Source organism: Podarcis erhardii, assembly GCF_964252035.2.
Source record: "Podarcis erhardii genome assembly, chromosome: 5".
Taxonomy (NCBI): Eukaryota; Metazoa; Chordata; class Lepidosauria; order Squamata; family Lacertidae; genus Podarcis; species Podarcis erhardii.
This window is the reverse complement of record NC_138509.1, coordinates 56,232,380-56,239,414: the sequence shown is the minus strand read 5'-3', so window position 1 is coordinate 56,239,414 and position 7,035 is coordinate 56,232,380.

Here is a 7,035-nt window from a genome sequence, read left to right as displayed (position 1 = left end):
GCCTGTTTGTCCTTGGTGATATTCTGACTTCAAACTTTTCTGGGTTATAATCTCTTTCCAAATCAATTACCGCACATTCAGACAAATCAGTGTTTGATGTTTGGGCAATGTCTAGAGCTGGGTGGCCCAACTTTTCATCCCAAGTGGGTTGCAAGAGGACTTCAACACGGAACCCACAGGCTGCACACTATCTTGTGGGAAGGGGAGTGTGAATATTTGACACACACCCCCTCAGCCCTTGGACTGCCTTCCCAGTTAAGCTAGTGAAGCATTTGGCTTTGGGAAGGAGGTGTGAGGCTCTGGCAGAGTCCTACCCCTCCCCACCTCCTTCCCAAAGCTGGGAAAGCACTAACTTGGCATTAGGAAGGAGGCACAAGGACTCAAGGACCCTGACAGAGCCCTCACGCCTTCTTCCCAAAGCCCAGCACCTGGCTTACAAGCTTTGGGGAGGTAGACAAGGGCTGCGGGGGAGCATCAAATGTTGTGGAGGGCCACCAAAAAGGGACTAATAAGCATGGTTCATTCTCATTATTCCTACAGCTTTGGTCAATTTTTAACATCCCTTCCCAGTAAGATCTTCTTAAACTGGACCGTTATTGCCCAACAAGAAAGGAAAGACTGGCTCTAGTAAGTGCTGGGTTGCTCACTGCAAATGTCTCGCAAGTACCATGAATGTGGGTACCACAGAGCAAATGCATCTCATCAGCTAATAGAATCTTCAGTGGATGACATTCATTCTGACACAATGACGGGACAGCCCAAAGGAATAGACATCATGCAACATTTACCCTAGCAAGGACCTTGCGCTTCTCTAAGCAACTCCTGACTGAAAGCATAGTTTAATTTCTCTGCCTTTTTTTATCCCATATCTGAGAACTTCTTCATAGAACAATCAGAACAAGCTGGTCCAACGCCTTGCCCAATAAATAACTCCCTTATGAGGAAATGTTACAACATTCGGAGCTTTTCAGTTGAGAAAAACAAAACCTAGTAAAGAGAGTATATGATGGAGGTCTATACTATTATGCAGGTGTGGGAAAGGATAAGAGCAGGCATGGCCAAACTTGGCCCTCCAGCTGTTTTCGGACTACAATTCCCATCATCCCTGACCACTGGTCCTGTTAGCTAGGGATGATGGGAGTTGTACTCCCAAAACAGCTGGAGGGCCAAGTTTGGCCATGCCTGGATAAGAGTTTTTTTCCCCTCCCTCACATCATGCTAAAACCTGGTGTCCTCTAAAGAAGTTGACTGTTGGAAGATTCAGGACATACAGGACTTCACACAGCACATAGTTAAAATGATGGCATTCACTCCCACAAGCTGTTGTAATAGCAATCCACTTTTCATGGAGGATTTGGCTATCAGTGGCTATTAGCCAGGATGACTGTGTACTATCTCAAGAATTGGAGGCACTAGGCTTCTGAATACCAGTTGCTGGGAGAGGGCTGTTCTGTTCATATTCCTCCTTACGTACTTCCCACAGGCATCTGGTTGGTCACACTGAGAGCAGGATGCTGCACTTGATAGGGCTTTGGTCTGATCCAGCTGGATTGTTCTTAATTAGCTGGTCACCTCAACCAAGCTGTGTCCCCAGCTTCAGGGAAATCTTATCTCCAGTCAGGTTGGTACCCTGCATATTTTGATTCATAAAACTTTCTGGGAGCGCTAGACACTTACTTTTATTTATTTTTTAATGAAAGCTCAGGCTCTGGGGTCCTCTGCTGACGTGGGCCCTGGTGAAATTGCTTCAGTTGCACCATGGATAATCTGGCCTTGTCCGCAACTCTGTGTGCATTTTTAATGGCAAATATAAGAATAAATTCAAAAGTCTATATCAGAGCAACACTTTTATTAAGGCGATCAAAGTGGCATGTAAGCTTTGAAGTCTCCCAAAACCTGCATGCTATTTCATGACATTTGCGTTGGCTTAATATGATCTTTGGAAGTTTCCTTATGAGCAAACATGGCGACAATTACTCTGTGTGTGTATCAAAAATAAATGTTCACTATGTATACAGCAAGGATCCAATTTGATTGGTGCATGCCTGCTGATGACAGTCTAGCTGTGCCGCAGCGAAGAGGTTGAGAAAGAGGCATGGCTTACCATTGTGCAAGCAATGCTTTGTAAGAGTGTTCTTGTTTTGGAACAAAGAGGGGTAGTTTAAGCCCTTAAGAAAGGGTACTGAAGCCATTAATAAGAGCTTTCTTTATAAAGTCACGATCTGCTGTAAAACGCTACATACTTACACTTCCTTTCCTATGGAAACCAAGAAAAGTAATCAGAAAGCAAATACTATAGGGTCATTGTCATCTCCCCGAAGCTATTCAAGATGAGACCCACTAATTAATTCATCAAGCTGAACAATGGGTCATTTTATGTGTTCAAGCAACATGTGAAGTACTGAGCATTTCTGGAAGTCATAGAACTGCAATCAAAAACTGTTTTAAGTGAGTTTGGAACTGCCTATGTTATATGGTGAAACGTGAAGCTTGGAGAAGCATCATATTCTTGGTGCTGTGCTTGAAGGAGCTGGTATCTGTAGTGAGTCTGTCTTGGGACAGACGTTGCCTTTATTACTATGTTCTTAGAATCTACTGAGGCAGGAAAACTCAGAACCCTTCAAAGCCCTACAGCTGTCAGGCACTATGATACACAGCAACTATAAGATGCAATTATACATGGCTATAATACATAGGAACGACTGAAGGAAACCCGAGTTTAATATCTAAATACAGATCTTATTTTTATGATAAAATATGATTTCCTCCTTTCTTAACTTGTACACTTCAATATTAGTTTGGACTTGTAATTCCTTTCTTTTCATTTCTCAGTTCTTCATCTTGATTGATTTATTCTTCTCTGCTCTCTTTCCCTGTATACGAAACACTCTAAAGAAATTCAAAGCAGTTACTATGAAAGTGTGATAGAAGGCAGTAACACTTAAGAGGACAACAGGGAGCAGAATAAAAGTGAGATTTTACATCTAGTTTACAACATTCTGAATGTTCATAGTCCCATGCAATTTCACTCAGAGTGAATTTTGGAGTCATTCTTTGAACCCAAGTTCACTCAAAGCACACTTAAGCAGCCTAAATACACAATTCTTTTCCACTTAGTGTGTTATTCCAATTTGAAGGGGAAATGCCTGTTCACCAAAATAATCAAATGCCAAAATATACTGCACCTGTGTTCTTTGTAATATTTTATGATCAAAGGATAAACTAACCAATTACAGCTAGAACATACTTCCTGCACCAGTGGTATGTCTTGATTTTGAAATTGTACACACATTGGGTTGAGCTAGAATTTCATATCATCTCACCAGCTCAGCAACAACTTATTCAAACCAGCTTCAAATTACAACTAGAACAATGAATTAATCCAGTTCACCTAAAATATCATTCCATAAACAAAGACCTACACTATATAACAAACTATTAAATCTGGGGTCCCAGGATGGCACTGCCCTTGCCGTCCACCAGTCCCCTGGTCAATTTTTTAAATGAATTGTATTGGTGTATTTGTGTCAGCTGTTTGGTTGCGGGGGTTTGCCTTTGGGCAGGGGGTTGTTGTTGCCTGCTTTTTGTGTTTTGACTGGTGTGTTTGTGTGATTTGCCTGGTTTTGGAGTGGGAGTTCTGAGCAGTGTCAGTTTCTCTTCTGTGAAAGCAGTATTGTGTGGTGTCCACAAGTTAGATTTCCAGATGTGTTCCTTGGCCCAACAAAAGTTGGGGGCCCCTAAATTAATCTAATACATCAATTAAAAAGTATTTACGTGCACATAAATTCTAGCTGACAGAAGATGTGTCAGAACACAATACCTAAGCAGAAGTGGTAAAATGTTGTGTTGTGGGGTAAGGTGTTAACACTTCAAGGAAAATGTGCAGGAGGCAAAATATCATCATCACCATCTTGGTATGTCTGGGAAGTGCAGCTGACAAAAGGTTTAGGAAGATGATAGGAGTAGCAAGCAGTCTTCACAAACTCACTAGAATCAACGGGAATATGAAGGAAGAGATCCTGATAGCAGGAAAGACATAGCTAATTTCCCAACCCACATAGATATGCAAAATAATTAGCTTATTACCCAAATGGCACAAATTTATAACGGTTTGCTCAGTCGTATTCTGAAGGATTGGGCCTGTGTTTTGCAAAAGGCAGCACTTGTTGAACAGTGGTGGTTAGGTAATTTTAGACTTTGTCCTTAATGGGCTTTTACTTCAACATGTGGTAAGCCATCCCTCTTGTTCATTTTGCCAAGTGGGGTCCTGGACGTCTGCCCAGAGTCCTGGCACCACTGTTGTCTAGCTAGCAGATGCTGAAAAGTCTTCTGACTTAATCTTTCCTAGCATGGGTCAAGGCTGTATCAGAGGCACGCTGCCACAAGCAAGGATGTTAATATTCATTTTCCTAGAATGTAAAAGCTTAGTTGGGTGCCAAGAGATTTATTTACTTGGTAACTACAGTTTACTTTGAGGCTTCAGCCACAGATTCCGCGGAACAAAGTGTTCCTTTTGGGAGCAACACTCTAGAAAGGGGCACATTCCTAGTACAGCGGTTTGTACTTCCCTTAAAGCCTTTATTTTTGTTGGCCAAGGCTCCCATTATTTTCAGGAGCTTGAGCTAATGGTTAACAAAAACTGCACACATTGGATTGTGCTCTCATTGGGCACAAAGTCTCAAGGCAAGTTACTTTTTCCTGTGTATGAATGCTCCTTAACACTTTTGCTCAAATAAATCAAGAATTGACAATGCTTGGCTTCAAGGTTACACAGAACATCCACACATCCCAACCCCAAGAAGACCCTGTACACATAGTAGAGTAAATCTGGTACAGTTCACTTGCAAAGTATTCTTGGAAATTGGATATGCATACATAGACAAAAGAGCTTTGAGATTACAGTCTACGGTAATTATAGCTAGGGCATTCTCACACCACCTCATAATTTTCCTGGCCCGAGAAATCAAGTGACATTGAAGAGCCAATATAAAAAGACTCTCACATCTGCAGCCTCCCCGTAACATGGACAGTTTATTGCTGAACAAAAACATGTGATCCTACCTCTCTGCCACCAGACAACCAGCCTTAAAACAGTCTGACACAGGGTATGCTCAGCTGTCCTCAAGCCTAAGGGCCTCATGCATTACAATTTAGTCTTGAAAAAAATGTGAAAGAGAACTTTAGTTTCTTGACCATATGAATGAAGTTTCATTCTACAATAAAAGAGAGTAGGAATCCAGGTGTTACCAATTTATTTATTTTAAAATATTTTTAGCCTGCCCTGCATTACAAAGCAACCCCAGGTCAGGATATAACAGTTAATTAAAACCACAATTATAAACATAGATCATAAAACAGGAGAACTACTATATCAGTGATAAACAAACCCAAAACTTAGCCGGGGCTATTAACATGCTACAAAGGCTCTTACATCTGCCATAATGATTATACCACTGTATGGTATACTCACATTGGAGGTAGCAGTATCAAATAGACAGAAACAGTTGGAAAGCACTAGAAAATTTCATTGCATTGTTGATTTGGGTGGGGGAATTGTTTCACTATTTATTTTCCAAAAACAAATAAATACTGGTGTAAAGCTTTAGCAGCACTGGTTCTTACAAAGGTGTACCTAGGGTCCCTTGTGTCTCTGGCAAGGAGCTCTATCAGTGCCCCCACTCACCCCCCAAAATCACTTTACCACAATAGCCACATTAGAAATTATGACATTTTATGGGACCCAATTACTTGAAGCATCCAGAATGAAGGCGAGGCAGAAGGATGAAAACAAATGCACTGGTTACCCATTTGTTTCCAGGTTCATGTTAAAGCCCAGAGCAGCTGTTTCTAGGTTCAATGTAAAGCCCTTTTGGAGAAGCCATGTTGATTCTCTCTCAGCAAGGCATGTTCTTCTATGTTGCATAATAATAGCTCTAATATATTTAAGGCAATGGCCTTTCCTCTTAAACCCTTTTGCAAATCAATGTTTCATTAGTTACCTTCCTGTCAGCTGAATTTTAAACAAATTTAATATTTTTGTTAGAAAATATTCAATTGGACCCAGTGATTTGTAGATAGTTCTACAACTTCAGTTTTCGTCACTTCTATTTAGCTTTGTTTTTCAGATACCTTTCTTGGGGTCAGTGGGGGAATGAGACATAGCACCTGCCCGCCATCTTTCACACTGAAGTTCAAAGCAAATAATAGAATTAATTTATCTACCTTTCTTTAGTAATCATAACAAAACAAATTCCTTCCAGTAGCACCTTAAAGACCAACTAAGTCAGTTCTTGGTATGAGCTTTCGTGTGCATGCACACTTCTTCAGATACCTGGTATCTGAAGAAGTGTGCATGCACACGAAAGCTCATACCAAGAACTGACTTAGTTGGTCTTTAAGGTGCTACTGGAAGGAATTTGTTTTGTTTTGACTATGGCAGACCAACACGGCTACCTATCTGTAACTGTGTTTAGTAATCATGTCTTACTGTATCTTTGCTATGTAATGATCCAAATATCACCCTGGCTATTTTCCTGTCTCTAATGTACTTCCGTGTTCTGTTCATTGTTTTGAGTGGGATTCAACTAACACGTCACACTAATGGAGGCCCCCACAAGTGGCTAGCTAGCAAAACAGGGCATTCTGCCTCTTCCACTGCCCCTCCAGCTGGCTCAGGGGGAGTGTTGGGAGAAACCCCAGAATAGCATGCAGGGGAAAGATAGGGGGTATTGTTCTGTCTGGCAAACTGAAATGTTTGTGCTGACAGAACTATTGCCATAGTGCTTTGTTGAATTCCTTCTTTTAGCAATATGCGCCTCAAATTCTTTTTCACTTGCCTGCTAGTTTTGCTTTTCCAGCATGTTTATTATACTTCCTCTTTTCTTTTCTTTTTTAGTTTTGGAAGGCTTCTACTTTTTAACACTTTAAATACTTCATCCCTTAAAACATTAGACAAAAATATTTACAAAAATAAATTTTTGTTCCATTCTGTTGTTTTTAGAAATACTGAACGCAAACTGGATATTTTGAATTTAA